Source organism: Bombina bombina, chromosome 3, assembly GCF_027579735.1.
Source record: "Bombina bombina isolate aBomBom1 chromosome 3, aBomBom1.pri, whole genome shotgun sequence".
In the NCBI taxonomy this organism is placed as follows: Eukaryota; Metazoa; Chordata; class Amphibia; order Anura; family Bombinatoridae; genus Bombina; species Bombina bombina.
This window is the reverse complement of record NC_069501.1, coordinates 161884588-161901872: the sequence shown is the minus strand read 5'-3', so window position 1 is coordinate 161901872 and position 17285 is coordinate 161884588.

The following is a 17285-nucleotide window of genomic DNA, read 5'->3' as shown; positions in this document are numbered from 1 at the left end:
CAGTGGCTCATAATGTTCACTTTTGGGTAGGAACTCAAAAGTGTTTTTTCACCAACTTAATTCATTGTTTTCTATATATATTTAGAAGATTATATGTAAAGACATTAGGTGTGATGTTGGTACTTAGTTAAGGAAGTTGTTCCCCAGGTTTCTTAGCTGAAAACAAAAGATTTGCAGAATAATTTTTTCCGCCTGAATTTATAGTACAACACTGTAATATTGTCTACTGTACATGTGAGTAGTTCGCCATTCAATCACTTTCTTAAAGGGCCAGTACAGTGAACTGTAAAAAGATTGATATCATGCATATAAAAGAGCAGTAACATATCAAAAATATTTTTCCATGCTGGCCTTTTTGATATTTAAGCTAACAGGAATTGTATGTGTGTGTGTGACTGTCAAAAAAAAGTCATTTTAATATGCAGCAAAGAAAACAAAATGACTGCCCACTGGCTGATTTACAGAACTCCCCACTGCCTTATTGATGGACCGTAACATAAGTTGCAACCATAAAAACTATTTTATATTGCTGTTTTTAAATGTACAGAGCTAATTTCAGGGCTTTAAATACAATATCATATAATAACACATCTAATATATATTAAGTTATAAAAAAATATAATTTTACATTACTCATTTTAATTTTGTGAGGGGCCTAAAACCTAACTCATTTACTTCCTATTGACTTACATTATATAAATGTATTTTCTCCCACACATTTAATTATTTGTTTTCCAGAAAAATAAAATAAAAAGATAACTGAATTGCATTCCAGTTAATTTGTAATGTTTGTTTCACCATAAATTGATGGTTAATCCTAGCTTTTTCAAAAATGCTAGGCTTTACCAGCACTAAAAATAAATAGGACCTACAGTGATGACCACTTCCTCCTCGCTAAACTAAGTGGCTCTGTCTGCCCACGGCACAGAGTGACATTTCCACCTCTAAGCCTATAGCCGTGCTAGCCAATCGGCACTGTTATGTATGTTATCACGGCTATTGGCTTAGAGGTGGAAACCTCACTGAAAAAAGAGCACTGTGCTGTGGAAGTCATCACTGAATATCCTATTTATTTTTAGTGCTTTAACCACGGGACTTGAAGTTTTAATTTGAGACATAACTGGATATATTAAAGGAACATAAAGAAGCAAGAATACAATGTTCTAATATGCTAGATCATTTTATTATTGTACTATTGCTTGAAGAGACATGTTTATTAAAATTCTAGTTAAAGTAAGCTTTATCTAGTAATGCACTGCTGGTCTTGTGCTGCATACAGCTGCAGATCCAATTAGGTGTGGCATATGTGCATAGCTGCCAATCACCAGAAATGTTCAGCTCATGATTGGCAGCTCATTGCTACTCTGGAGCTAACCTTTTCAGAGGTTAAACACATAATTCTGTTTAAACAATATTGCAATAAAAAATGGTTCATCACAAGAGAATGTTATTACTGCTCTTTAAGTACATTTAATGTAGCGGTTGGTTAGAATATACACACAACAGTATTTGGAGTGAGTCATACAGTAAGGAAAACAAACTTGTTTTGGATAGGCTCTGGGCCTTAGCAAACCACATGATTAAAAAGTGACTAAAGGTCTTAGGTTTTATGAAATCTGAACATCTTGGTTAAAACAAAAATACAATGTAGCAAGAGGTTTAACCCTTTGAGTACTAAGCACTTCCCCGCCTGGGTGCTAAGCTGATTTGAGTTTTTTTATTTTTTTAAATATATATTTTTAACTTCTTTTTTTTTTCAGATCCCCAAAGACGATTACCTTTCCAACAGTGGTTCTTGGGGGTCTGTAGCTGCTTAGATGCCTGAGATACAGACTTCTAAGCAGCATGCCCCCTTTCCCTATACACTGTCAGAAAAAAGGGTACGGTTGGGGTACATTTTTAAACACTTAGGGTACAACTGCTGTGGTTGTACCCTCAATGGATCATAATTACACCTTAAGGAACTAATATGTACCATTTAGCAGTAAATAAGGTACAAATATGTTTCCAACTGTCAAAGGGTCCATGTCTGTACCATTTAATCCCCCCAAAAAGGTACAATCACTTGTGTGACTAAAAGGTTGAGGGGGATGGGTGGTTCAAGGCTGCCAAACCCTGCAAGTCCATATAATTTATGCACCTCAATTATTAATTGAACACATAACTGGCAGTCACCAAAAATAAATTCAAGATACATGTTGTACAGCAAAATAATTAATGTTCAATGGTTGTTGGTAATATGCAAGATGTGTGCAAAGCAACAAAAATACTTTATAACCTATATCTTAATTATACTGTGTTGCTGGTTCTAAATAGCAAACAAGCACTTAACATTTTAATGTTTATATTTAGAGCATCAAGATGATAACTCTTAAAGATAAAGCAAATGTATTAACTAAAATTACAGACATTTTTTTGTTTTAAACTGTATAAAATAAACAACAGCTGTTTAGGAACCTGTTTTTTTTTTTTTTGTTTTTTTTTAAATGTAACCTTTCCCCAGTCACATACATGGACATTGTGTAACACGCCATAGCACCATCTATTGAATGAAAGTTCCTTGACATGTGTAACACAACTCCATCTATTGGTAGAAGGTTCATCACCAAAATGTGTACTGGGCAAATAGACTAATTTGCATATATTTTGCATAGAGTGACAATTCAATGTATGGTTGTGAGTTTTATCGTTTATCCCTCCCCTGAATCCCCTTCCTTTCGTTAGAGTTATATTTTATTATTATGCTGTTTTCTATATATTTTCTCTATATTTATGTTTTATGTGGCATGTCACCCTATGTTAAATGGGGTGTTGTTAGAGTCTAGTACAGAGTGAAATAAAACCTGTTGAGTAGCTCCTTTTGAAACTGGTTATTTAGCCTGGTTCTTTCAGGAATTCCTGTAGCAGTCTTAGGACCTGCTGTTTGGCTACACTAACCAACCTTATAAAACTGCAGTATGGCTATTGTAATACTGACTGAAAAAGTACACATTAAATAAATGCATATTTAAATGTTATATAATAAATGTATTTAATATAGCATTTTAATATATTGTGTTGAGTACAGATTTGCCATCATGAGGTACAAAGGGCTTGTCACTGGGGCAGTTCCCTTAAAAGGACAAATTTGCACCATTTTTTAAGGGTACGTTATGGTACCATAGCACAGAGGTCCAATCTAGTCACCAAAGGTACATATTTGCCTTTGAAAGGTACAATCTGCAAGGGGAACCAATTTGTACCCATGCTACAAGCACCCAGTGACAAGCTGTTGTACCCCTAAAGGTACAATTTTTACACATTTTCTCTGACAGTTTACTTGTCATTGTGATTTTCTATACAGTTGCGCGTGACGTCACCACGTAAAACGTGAAGCCCCGGCGATGCCTTTCACTATACAGGCCCGATCGCTGGGGTAGGAGTGGGTGGGAGCCCTCAGATCTCCCTCAAGGTGGGAGAGTGCTAGTGACGGCTCTGAGCCGTCGTTAGCACCAGACTGAGAAAATTTGCGATGACTCGTCGTTAGCACTCAAGGGGTTAAAGGGACAGTTGGGTCAAAAATAAACCTTCATTATTCAGATAGGGCATGTAACTTTAAACAACTTTCCAATTTAATTTTTATCATCAAATTTGTTCTCTTGGTATTCTTAGTTGAAAGCTAAACCTGGGTAGGCTCATATGCTAATTTCTTAGTCCTTGAAGGCCGCCTCTTATCTGAATGCATTTTGAAAAAATTTTCACAACTAGAGAGTGTTAGTTCATGTGTGTCATATAGATAACATTGTGCTCACACCTGTGGAGTTACCTATGAGTCAGCACTTATTAGCTAAAATGCAAGTCTGTCAAATGAACTGGAATATGGGGGCAGTCTTCAGAGGCTTAGATACAAGGTAATCACAGAGGTAAAAAGTATAATAATATAACCGTGTTGGTTATGCAAAACTGTCCGTTAAAAGAAAATATCACATTAAAAAGTTATGAGGGCTTAAAGGGCTTTAACATAGAGATATAAACATACACATGTCTAAATATATATGTATATATGTCTGCACATACATATTAAATTATTTATGTGTTTTACTGTATATTTACTGTACATATTTCACATTCCAATAAAGAATAACGTTCTTTTTAATTGTAACAGTATCAGATATACATAAAAATATATATTTAATAATTAAAAAGTATGTTATTTCCTAAGCTATATTCTTGGGCTTGTTTTAGCTATTACCCAATTCATATCTATAGAAAGTGTTAAATACTTTTCAGACCATGAAAAATATATCCGTAGTGAACATAAACCCACTAGTGCAGTCTGAGAAATGGGGGCTGGGTTGTGACAATTCTTGAAGGCAATGTGCACCGGCTAGATACTGCTATATGATGTGCACAATATATCAGTATATCCTCTAACTTATGCAACATATGTATATGGTATAGATCTGTGCATACACTACACAAACACACACAAGTGCATGTATGTAAAATGGCTGCAAAGTTCCACTCATTCCAGTCTAGTAAGAAAATTGCAACAGATGAGAAAGTAATTCTGATTTTTTTTCCCCCTCAATATTTAATATTTTGCTAGCTAGTATGTTTTTGACCGGATTTGTAAACTACAATGATATTTTGACATATACACACAAAAAACACACAAGCATATGTACACACACACACACAATATATACACAACATATATACACAATGTTTACACATACTACATGTATGCACAAACAAACATATATATGCAACCCTACATACCATCCGTACCCACTATACAAGGATTACAGTAACTATACAAGGATTACAGTATACACGTCTTATAAATATATCGCACTCATGTCATTCAAACATACAGAAAAATAAATTATGCAAACTACTACCTACCATTTTAAGACTTAAAAGGACATAAAACTGATATGCATTTTAATTTTGAATCAAAGAATTTTTGCAATACACACGCATATAGTTTGTACAGTATATCCCTTTAAGAGCTATTTTCCTCCTCTTTCTGTTAATCTATAGTTCCATAGTCCTTGGTGGTTTATTAATCAAATCTGATATATTTTTGTATAATATAAACAAATCTTCTTCTTTAATTAATATAACTAATACAGATTTGCTGTGTCTTCATTAACAAGAGCAATTATATGTAAGTCTACATATTTTTTCCCCCCAAGATGATGTATGTTGGTTTTAAAGAGTACAGCAGCAGCATTTTAAATGAGTTTATTTCCTCTTAGAGCAACAAATGATAAAATGAGACAGTTTGAAGTCTTCCAGAGTACAAGTGTATTACAGAATTTTATTAGAGCAATAGATAACCTATCCCAGTTATAGCCGGGATTAAGAAAGCAAACATATCTAAACTGAATGCTGCACATAGAATGAAAGTGCCTTTGACCTTTAATATTTTAACAGCTGGCCTAAGGTTCACATAAAACTTTCTCGTACTACTTGACATGTATCTGTTAATATTAAAATAAACACAGAGTATGCTCTGACATGACACTTCATTGTAAGAGTAAACAGAACTCTTCTTGTTGAGACAAAAACTCTTCCAGTCTTGAATAATAACCTCCTTTTAGAAGAAATTAATAAAAAATTATTCTATTTTTTTACTAACACAAAGGTTATTTTTATCTACTTAATTATTTAAAGTGAATGTCAATTTTCTCTACTAAGAATGCTTACATTATTTGCTTTTATGCATACAATTCAAACCGCCACTTTTTTTTTCAGAAAAAATGTGAAATAAATAATATACTTTTATTTCCAAATTTTGTCCATTTTAAGGACCAGCTCCTCCCACCCGCAACTTCCTGATTTTCTTCCATGTTACGTATACAGCGGTCCCACCGCTGTTTGCGTAGAGGCAATGCGCGCTCCCGGCTATTGGCACATATTACACAACGATTACACAACGATTTAGATGTATAGTAACATAGTATTCAATGAATGAATACATTCATTAAATACTATCGTTGAAGCAACTACAGCAGCGATCCCTCCGTAGTTTTGTAACTCCTATACTTTCAAATATCTTTATTTGTAAGTATGATCTTCAATTTGGCAAGCAAATATTATGTTCCTCAAAATGTTATCGCTAGATATATATCTATATATCATTTGCCAACAATCGCAAAAAAATTGTAAACTAAGTGCACTATGTAAAGTGCCACAATGTATAAGATACTTATATATTTTAAAAAAATATATATTTTTTAATAATAGTGATAGTAATAGTAAAATAATAGTAAAAGTTTATTAATAAATGACTAAGTCCCAACAATTTTAAAAAGCACATGCACGAAATGTGAACTCGCATCAGAGATCGTTATTAAAACAGATTTCTAACTCAAGCGCATTACGGATGCGTGACATATAGAAAAGGGGTTTGGTTCCCCGGGGGGAATTCAATTAATGGTTGACATGATCGAGCCTACAATGTCAATCAATATTCCAAGATGGCGGGCGGAGGATGCAAAGTACGATTGCAGGGATATAAACAAAAAATACTCAGTAATTACTGATTTATTAAAAAAATCATGAATTAAAGTTCAGCTATTTCAACATCAATTTTAATGCTGTGTTTACCATGCAGAGGCCTAGATTTGGAGTTTGACGTTAGCCGTGAAAACCAGCGTTAGAGGCTCCTAACGCTGGTTTTAGGCTAACTCCGGTATTTGGAGTCACTCAAAATAGGGTCTAACGCTCACTTTTCAGCCGCGACTTTTCCATACCGCAGATCCCCTTACGTCAATTGCGTATCCTATCTTTTCAATGGGATCTTTCTAACTCCGGTATTTAGAGTCGTGTCTGAAGTGAGCGTTAGACATCTAACGACAAAACTCCAGCCGCAGGAAAAAAGTCAGTAGTTAAGAGCTTTTTGGGCTAACGCCGGTTCATAAAGCTCTTAACTACTGTACTCTAAAGTACACTAACACCCATAAACTACCTATGTACCCCTAAACCGAGGCCCCCCCACATCGCCGCCACTCGATTAATTTTTTTAACCCCTAATCTGCCGACCGCCACCTACGTTATACTTATGTACCCCTAATCTGCTGCCCCTAACACCGCCGACCCCTGTATTATATTTATTAACCCCTAATCTGCCCCCCACAACGTTGCCGCCAGCTACCTACAATAATTAACCCCTAATCTGCCGACCGCAAAGCGCCGCCACCTACATTATAGCTATGTACCCCTAATCTGCTGCCCCTAACACCGCCGACCCCTATATTATATTTATTAACCCCTAATCTGCCCCCCTCAACGTCGCCTCCACCTGCCTACACTTATTAACCCCTAATCTGCCGAGCGGACCGCACCGCTATTCTAATAAATGGATTAACCCCTAAAGCTAAGTCTAACCCTAACACTAACACCCCCCTAAATTAAATATAATTTTAATCTAACGAAATTAATTAACTCTTATTAAATAAATTATTCCTATTTAAAGCTAAATACTTACCTGTAAAATAAACCCTAATATAGCTACAATATAAATTATAATTACATTGTAGCTATTTTAGGATTAATATTTATTTTACAGGCAACTTTGTAATTATTTTAACCAGGTACAATAGCTATTAAATAGTTAAGAACTATTTAATAGTTACCTAGTTAAAATAATTACAAAATTACCTGTAAAATAAATCCTAACCTAAGTTACAATTAAACCTAACACTATACTATCATTAAATTAATTAAATAAAATACCTACAATTACCTACAATTAAACCTAACACTACACTATCAATACATTAATTAAATACAATATCTACAAATAACTACAATGAAATAAGCTAACTAAAGTAGAAAAAATAAAAAAGAACTAAGTTACAAAAAATAAAAAAATATCTACAAACATAAGAAAAATATTACAACAATTTTAAACTAATTACACCTACTCTAAGCCCCCTAAAAAAACAACAACAAAGCCCCCCAAAATAAAAAATGCCCTACCCTATTCTAAATTACTAAAGTTAAAAGCTCTTTTATCTTACCAGCCCTGAACAGGGCCCTTTGCGGGGCATGCCCCAAGAAGTTCAGCTCTTTTGCCTGTAAAAAAAAAAACATACAATACCCCCCCCCAACATTACAACCCACCACCCACATACCCCTAATCTAACCCAAACCCCCCTTAAATAAACCTAACACTAAGCCCCTGAAGATCATCCTACCTTGTCTTCACCTCACCAGGTATCACCGATCCGTCCTGGCTCCAAAATCTTCATCCAACCCAAGCGGGGGTTGGCGATCCATCATCCGGTGGCTGAAGAGGTCCAGAAGAGGCTCCAAAGGCTTCATCCTATCGGGGAAGAAGAGGCGATCCGGAACGGCAACCATCTTGATCCAAGCGGCATCTTCTATCTTCATCCGATGACGACCGGCTCCATCCTGAAGACCTCCACCGCGGACCCATCTTCTTCCGGCGACGTCCAACTGAAGAATGACGGTTCCTTTAAGGGATGTCATCCAAGATGGCGTCCTTCGAATTCCGATTGGCTGATAGGATTCTATCAGCCAATCGGAATTAAGGTAGGAATATTCTGATTGGCTGATGGAATCAGCCAATCAGAATCAAGTTCAATCCGATTGGCTGATCCAATCAGCCAATCAGATTGAGCTCGCATTCTATTGGCTGTTCCGATCAGCCAATAGAATGCGAGCTCAATCTGATTGACTGATTGGATCAGCCAATCGGATTGAACTTGATTCTGATTGGCTGATTCCATCAGCCAATCAGAATATTCCTACCTTAATTCCAATTGGCTGATAGAATCCTATCAGCCAATCGGAATTCGAGGGACTCCATCTTGGATGACGTCCCTTAAAGGAACCATCATTCTTCAGTTGGACGTCGCCGGAAGAAGATGGGTCCGCGGTGGAGGTCTTCAGGATGGAGCCGGTCGTCATCGGATGAAGATAGAAGATGATGTTTGGATCAAGATGGTTGCCGGTCCGGATCGCCTCTTCTTCCCGGATAGGATGAAGACTTTGGAGCCTCTTCTGGACCTCTTCAGCCACCGGATTATGGATCGCCAACCCCCGCTTGGGTTGGATGAAGATTTTGGAGCCAGGACGGATCGGTGATACCTGGTGAGGTAAAGACAAGGTAGGATGATCTTCAGGGGCTTAGTGTTAGGTTTATTTAAGGGGGGTTTGGGTTAGATTAGGGGTATGTGGGTGGTGGGTTGTAATGTTGGGGGGGTATTTTATGTTTTTTTTTACAGGCAAAAGAGCTGAACTTCTTGGGGCATGCCCCGCAAAGGACCCTGTTCAGGGCTGGTAAGGTAAAAGAGCTTTTAACTTTAGTAATTTAGAATAGGGTAGGGCATTTTTTTATTTTGGGGGGCTTTGTTGTTTTATTAGGGGGCTTAGAGTAGGTGTAATTAGTTTAAAATTGTTGTAATATTTTTCTTATGTTTGTAGATTTTTTTTTATTTTTTGTACTTTAGTTAGTTTATTTCATTGTAGTTATTTGTAGATATTGTATTTAATTAATGTATTGATAGTGTAGTGTTAGGTTTAATTGTAGGTAATTGTAGGTATTTTATTTAATTAATTTAATGATAGTATAGTGTTAGGTTTAATTGTAACTTAGGTTAGGATTTATTTTACAGGTAATTTTGTAATTATTTTAACTAGGTAACTATTAAATAGTTCTTAACTATTTAATAGCTATTCTACCTGGTTAAAATAATTACAAAGTTGCCTGTAAAATAAATATTAATCCTAAAATAGCTACAATGTAATTATAATTTATATTGTAGCTATATTAGGATTTATTTTACAGGTAAGTATTTAGCTTTAAATAGGAATAATTTATTTAATAAGAGTTAATTAATTTCGTTAGATTCAAATTATATTTAATTTAGGGGGGGGTGTTAGTGTTAGGGTTAGATTTAGCTTTAGGGGTTAATCCATTTATTAGAATAGCGGTGAGCTCCAGTCAGCAGATTAGGGGTTAATAATTGAAGTTAGGTGTCGGCGATGTTATGGAGGGCAGATTAGGGGTTAATACTATTTATTATAGGGTTAGTGAGGCGGATTAGGGATTAATAACTTTATTATAGTAGCGCTCAGGTCCGCTCGGCAGATTAGGGGTTAATAAGTGTAGGCAGGTGGAGGCGACGTTGTGGGGGGCAGATTAGGGGTTAATAAATATAATATAGGGGTCGGCGGTGTTAGGGGCAGCAGATTAGGGGTACATAAGGATAATGTAAGTAGCGGCGGTTTACGGATCGGCAGATTAGGGGTTAAAAATAAAATGCAGGTGTCAGCGATAGCGGGGGCGGCAGATTAGGGGTTAATAAGTGTAAGGTTAGTGGTGTTTAGACTCGGGGTACATGTTAGGGTGTTAGGTGCAGACTTAGGAGGTGTTTCTGCATAGCAAACAATGGGGCTGCGTTAAGAGCTTTACGCGGCTTTTTTGCAGGTGTTAGGTTTTTTTTCAGCTCAAACAGCCCCATTGTTTTCTATGAGGGAATCGTGCACGAGCACGTTTTTGAGGCTGGCCGCTTGCGTAAGCAACTCTGGTATTGAGAGTTGAAGCTGCGTTAAAAATGCTCTACGCTCCTTTTTTGGAGCCTAACGCAGCCTTTACGTGGACTCTCAATACCAGAGTTATTTTTATGGTGCGGCCAGAAAAAAGCCGGCGTTAGCTACGCGGGTCGTTACCGACAAAACTCCAAATCTAGGCCAGAGTGACTTTACATTCACTTTAAAGGTCCTTTCAATCTGCAAGTGCAAAAATGTAACCTTAAAGGGACATGAAACCCAAAATTATTCTTTCATGATTCAGATAGAGAATACAATTTTAACCCTTTGAGTGCTAAGCACTTTCCCACCTGGGTGCTAAACTTTTTTAAGGTTTTTTTTTTTAGTTTTTTAGTTTTTTTAAAAAAAAAATTAAAAAAATTTTTTCCAGATCCCCAAGACTTACACTATTTGGAAAGGTTAGGCGATTACCTTTCCAATGGTGGGTCTTGGGGGTCTGTAGCTGCTTATATGGCTTCTAAGCAGCATGCCCCCTGCTCCTACACTTAACATTGTTAAGTATAAATAAAGTTGTGCGGTGACATCAACATGTCATTGCGCGTGACGTCACCACGCATAACGTGAAGCCCCAGCAAAGCCTGTCACTATGCAGGCCCGATCGCCGGGGTAGGAGCGAGTGGGAGCCCACAGATCTCCTTTAAGGTGGGAGAGTGCTAGCGACGGCTCTGAGCCATCGTTAGCACCAGATAGGGAAACTCTGCGATGGCTCAGAGCCATCGTTATCACTCAAGGGTTTAAACAACATTCCAATTTACATATTGCATTTCATTTGCTTTCTTCTATTGTTATCCTGTGCTGAAAGGTTTATCCACATAAGCTCAGGAGCAGCAAAGAACCTAGGTTCTAGCTGCTGATTGGTGGCTGCATATATTCTGATTGTCATTGGCTCACCTATATGTTCAGTTAGAAACCAGTAGTGCATTGCTGCTCCTTCAACAAATGTATTTATTTATTTATTTATAAAATATTTTACCAGGAAGGATACATTGAGATTTCTCTCATTTTCAAGTATGTCCTGGGTCCACAAAACATTGCATTGATACAATAGGGTACAATAAAATTCAAAAGCAATAATAATACGCAATAGATGCAAAAAATTTACATAGAACAGGTAAGAAATATATAATAAACCATGACAGGTGCATTCTGTTTTGAGATATGTAGAGAGGGATCTCTTAAAGGATGTTAGGCTTGGGGAAGATTTGAAAGTGTGCGGGAGGTCATACCATAACTGTGGCGCTCGGTAGGAAAAGGAGGATCGAGCTGCTTTCTTTTTGTATTGAGGCAAGCTAAATAATGTGCTGGTACTGGATCGGATATTATAGGAGGTGGGAATAGCCGGGGAGAGCATTATGCTCAGGTAGGGTGGGAGCTTTCCAGAAAGGCACTTAAACACAAGGCAGGAAAGATGGAGGGTGCGTCTGGATTCCAGCGTCAGCCAGTTTAGTTCTTTTAGCATGTCACAATGGTGGGTCTTATAGTTACATTGTAGCACAAAGCGGCAGAACGAGTTATACAATGTATTAAGTTTATTAAGGTGAGTTTGTGGTGCAGGTGCGTATACTACGTCCCCATAATCCATGATAGGCATCAGCATTTGCTGTACAATCTTTTCCTTTACTGTAAGGCTGAGGCAAGATTTGTTTCTGTACAGGGCACCTAATTTTGGATAAAGTTTAGATGCAAGTTTTTCTATGTGGAGGCCAAAAGATAGATTAGGGTCTAAGAACATACCCAAGTATTTGAAAGAGTGGACTGCAGTTAGCGTGCAATTGGATTTTGTTTTGATGCGTAGATGGGAATTTTGTAATTTGTGTAATTTAGGCCCAGTTCCAAAGATCATTGTGACAGTTTTGTCAGTGTTTAGGAAGAGTTTGTTTTTTGAGATCCACTTTTCTACCTCTGTGAACTGGTCTTGGAGCACTGCCTCAAGCTGCGGCAGATCAGATTTGTTTGCATAGATTACCGTGTCGTCTGCGTACATGTGTACAGTTGAGGATTTGCAGACATAAGGCAAATCATTTATAAATAATGTGAATAGTAGAGGGCAGAGAATGGAACCTTGGGGAACACCACACGTGACTGGGAGAGGGAGGGAGTCACTGTTAGAAACAGAGACATATTGTGATCGATCCGATACATATGATCTAAACCAGGTTAACGGACGATCAACAATACCAGAGTTTTTTAGTTTGAGCAGTAGTATGTCGTGGTCCACTGTGTCAAAAGCCTTAGCAAAATCAAGGAAAATAGCTCCAGTTAGGTCTCCTTGTTCCATGCCAGTTTGGATGTTGTTGCAAACTTTTAGGAGGGCAGTTGTAGTGGAGTGATTTGGTCGAAAACCTGATTGATCAGGGGTCAGATAGTTAGAAAGTTGGTAATACTCGCATAATTGCATATGGACGCATTTTTCTAAGATTTTTGACAATACTGGGAGCAATGATATAGGGCGATAGTTAGAAACCAAGGTTAACTCCCCACTTTTATGAATAGGCACTACTCTTGCAGTTTTCCAAAGTTTAGGTATGTATCCAGACACCAAGGATTCGTTAATTAGGGTTGCGACAGGCTTAGCAATTGCCGGCGCATTGAGCTTCAACAGCATTGCTGGGATTTGATCAGGTCCAGACTGGTTTTTCATTGTTAGATTATTAAGGTGTTTCTTAACGACATTGATGGGTACAGGTCTAAAATTGAACTTCTCTATATTGGGTCTTTGCTGTTTTAGTGGGGCCTGATCCACATTTTTTTTCTTCAGGATGCGTGCCATTAATTAGTTTGTCAATTAGGGTGGTGGAGCAACCGACAAAATAATTGTTAAAGGCATTTGCTACTTCTAAGGGGAGTTGCAGGTTTTGGTTATCCACATTGACAGTGGAGGGTTGGGAGTGGATTGGTGGATTTTGTAAGTTATTTATGAGTTTCCAAACCTTTCTAGAGTTAGATATGTTATTGTTCAGATTTTCACAGAAATATTGGGCCTTAGCCAATTTTGTTTGTTTAGTGCATATATTTCGCCATTGTCTATATACACAGTGGTCATTCATAGAGCCAGTATGCTTGAACTTTGATACCAAGATAATGAAGCAAATTAGATAATACAAGTAAATTAGAAAGTTGTTTACAATTGTATTCTCTATCTGAATCATGAAAGAAATGTTTTGGGTTTCATATCCCTTTAATACCATGAGTACTTGTTAATTATGCTTAAAAAATTGAATGTTCTGATGGCTAATGTATTGTAGGGTTTTTTACAGATAAACATGCTGATATCTGAATTAGCGCTAATTATTCAGATACATTGTATGCCTAGAAACAAAAAAGCATACCTTAGTTGTTATCCTTTTTTTATATTTTTAAAGAGTTTTTCTGTTTTATAAATGAATGCCATTGTCTGACAGACCCCAGGAATTGGCTGTACGGCAAGAACATTTTCTTTAAGAGTGGGCTGAATGCTTTTTAGAAACACTGACCAGTTTTATACAAATGCAAATTGGTAGTGTTAAAATATATACAATTAAAGCTGCCACAAATAAGAAGCCTGATTCTCTCAGTTCATCTAACTGCAAAATACGGATTATAATGCAGTAAAAAAAACAGTATAGGTAACTTAAATATAGGGACGCTATTGAAAAAAATCTCTTTTATATGCCCTAATGTTTTTAAACCAATTTTACAATAAAATGTGCACATTTTTGTAACTGGTGTGGCTTTTTCTTGATATTAGAATAAAGAGCTTAAATTGATTTTTCTGTTCACGTAGAGAATGATAAGCAATGCCCAAATACTTTGGTGATAATATATGAATATGTTTGTCTGTTTGTGTGTGTGTGTGTCCTCGTGTTTAAATATATGAATATGTTTGTCTGTTTGTGTGTGTGTGTCCTGGTGTTTAAATATATGAATATGTTTGTCTGTTTGTGTGTGTCCTCGTGTTTAAATATATGAATATATTTGTCTGTTTGTGTGTGTCCTCGTGTTTAAATATATGAATATGTTTGTCTGTTTGTGTGTGTCCTCGTGTTTAAATATATGAATATATTTGTCTGTTTGTGTGAGTGAGTGTATGTGTGTGTCCTCGTGTTTAAATATATGAATATATTTGTCTGTTTGTGTGAGTGAGTGTATGTGTGTGTCCTCATGTTTAAATATATGAATAGGTTTGCCTGTTTGTTTTTTGTGTGTATGTGTGTGTACTCGTGTTTAAATATGTGAATGTGTTTGTGTGTGTATGTGTCCTTGTGCTTAAATATATAAATAGGTTTGCCTGTTTTGTGTGTGTGTGTGTGTCCTTGTGTTTAAATATATTAATATTTTTGCCTGTGTGTGTATGTGTGTGTCCTTGTGTTAAATATATGAATATGTTTACCTGTTTGTGTGTGTGTATGTGTGTGTACTTGTGTTTAAATATATGAATATGTTAGCACTGCGGAATCTGTTGGCGCTCTACAAATAACCGATAATAATATGTTTGCCTGTTTGTGTGTGTGCGTGGGTGTGTATGTGTGTGTCCTTGTGTTTAAATATATGAATAGGTGTGGCTGTTTTTGATTGTGTGTGTGTGTGTGTACTCGTGTTTAAATATATAAATTTGTTTGCCTCTTTTTGTGTGTGTGTGTATGTTTGTGTCCTTGTGTTTAAATATCTGAATATGTTTGCCTCTTTGTGTGTGTGTCCTTGTGTTTAAATATATGAATATATTTGCCTGTTTGTGTGTGTATGTTTGTGTTTAAATATATTAATATGTTTGCCTGTTTGTGTGTGTGTCCTTGTGTTTAAATATATGAATATGTTTGCCTGTTTGTGTGTGTATGTCCTCCTGTTTAAATATATGAATATATTTGCCTCTCTGTGTGAGTGAGTAAGTGAGTGAGAGAGTGAGTGTATGTGTGTGTCCTCGTGTTTAAAAATATGAATATGCTTGCCTGTTTGTGTGTATGTGTGTGTATATGTGTATCCTCGTGTTTAAATATGTGAATGTGTTTACCTGTTTGTGTGTGTGTGTATGTGTCCTTGTGTTTAAATATATGAATAGGTTTGCCTGTTTTTTTATGTGTATGTGTGTGTACTCGTGTTTATATATATGAATATGTTTGCCTGTTTGTGTGTGTGTCCTTGTGTTTCAATATATTAATGTTTGTGTGTGTGTGTGTATATGTTTGTGTCCTTGTGCTTAAATATATTAATATTTTTGCCTGTGTGTGTTTGTATGTCCTTGTGTTTAAATATATGAATAGGTTTGCCTGTTTGTGTGTATGTGTGTACTCATGTTTAAATATATGAATATGTTTGCCTGTTTGTGTGTGTGTATGTGTGTGTCCTTGTGTTTAAATATATGAATAGGTTTGCCTGTTTTTTAATGTGTGTGTATGTGTGTGTACTCGTGTTTAAATATATTAATTTGTTTGCCTGTTTTTGTGTGTGTGTATGTTTGTGTCCTTGTGTTTAAATATATGAATATGTTTGCCTGTTTGTGTGTATGTCCTTGTATTTAAATATATTAATATGTTTGTCTGCTTGTGTGTGTGTCCTTGTGTTTAAATATATGAATATGTTTGCCTGTTTGTGTGTGTGTATGTTTGTGTTTAAATATATTAGTATGTTTGCCTGTTTGTGTGTGTGCCCTTGTGTTTAAATATATGAATATGTTTGCCTGTTTGTGTATGTTTGTGTCCTCGTGTTTAAATATATGAATATGTTTGCCTTTTTGTGTGTTTTTTTCCCTTTTGTTTAAATATATGAATATATTTGTTTGTGTGAGTGAGTGAGTGAGTAAATGTGTGTGTCCTTGTGTTTAAATATATGAATATGTTTGCCTGGTTGTGTGTGTGTGTGTATGTTTGTGTCTTTGTGTTTAAATATATGAATGTTTGCCTGTTTGTGTGTGTGTATGTTTGTGTCCTCGTGTTTAAATATATATATATATATATATATATATATATATATATTTGTCTGTTTGTGTGTGTATATATTTGTGTGTATATATGGCTGTTTGTATGTGTTTTTTGTATATGTCTGCATGAGTGTGTTTGTGTGTGCTGTGTATATGTGTGTGTGTGTTTGTGCTTCTGGGTGTTTGTGTGTGTGTGTGTATATGTGTGTGTATCTGTGTGTCTGTGTGTGTATATGTGTTTCTGTGTGTGTATGTGTGTGTCTGTTTGTGTGTTTGTGCTTCTAGGTGTTTGTGTATTTGTGTTACTGGTGTGTGCTATTCTATCTCACAATTAAAATGCTGGTAAAACTGTCCAGAAAGGTAAAATGTTTTGTTGTTTGATAAACTAGATTATAATACAAGTTAAAGGGATTTGAAACACAACTATTTTTTGTTATGATTCAGACAGAGCATGCAGTTTTAAAAAAATTTCCGATTTAGTTCTATCAAATTTACTTTGTTCCCTTGCTATTCTTTGTTGAAGAGATATCTACATAGGTGTCCTGAACTCTACATGGCAAGAAATAGTGATGCCATCTAGTGCTTTTGCAAATGGATAACACTCTTGCAAAACTGCTGCCATATAGTGCTCCAGACACGTGCACACTCCCGAGCTTATGGCTGTGCTTTTCAACAAAAGATACTAAGAGAATGAAGAAAAATGAATAATAGAAGTAAATTAGAAAGTTGTTTAAAATTGCATGCTCTGCTGGAGGTTCCGGAGGAGGAGGGGCAAAGCATATGCTGCTGAGGGTCTGTACTCTAGTCCCATAGCTGCTGGCGG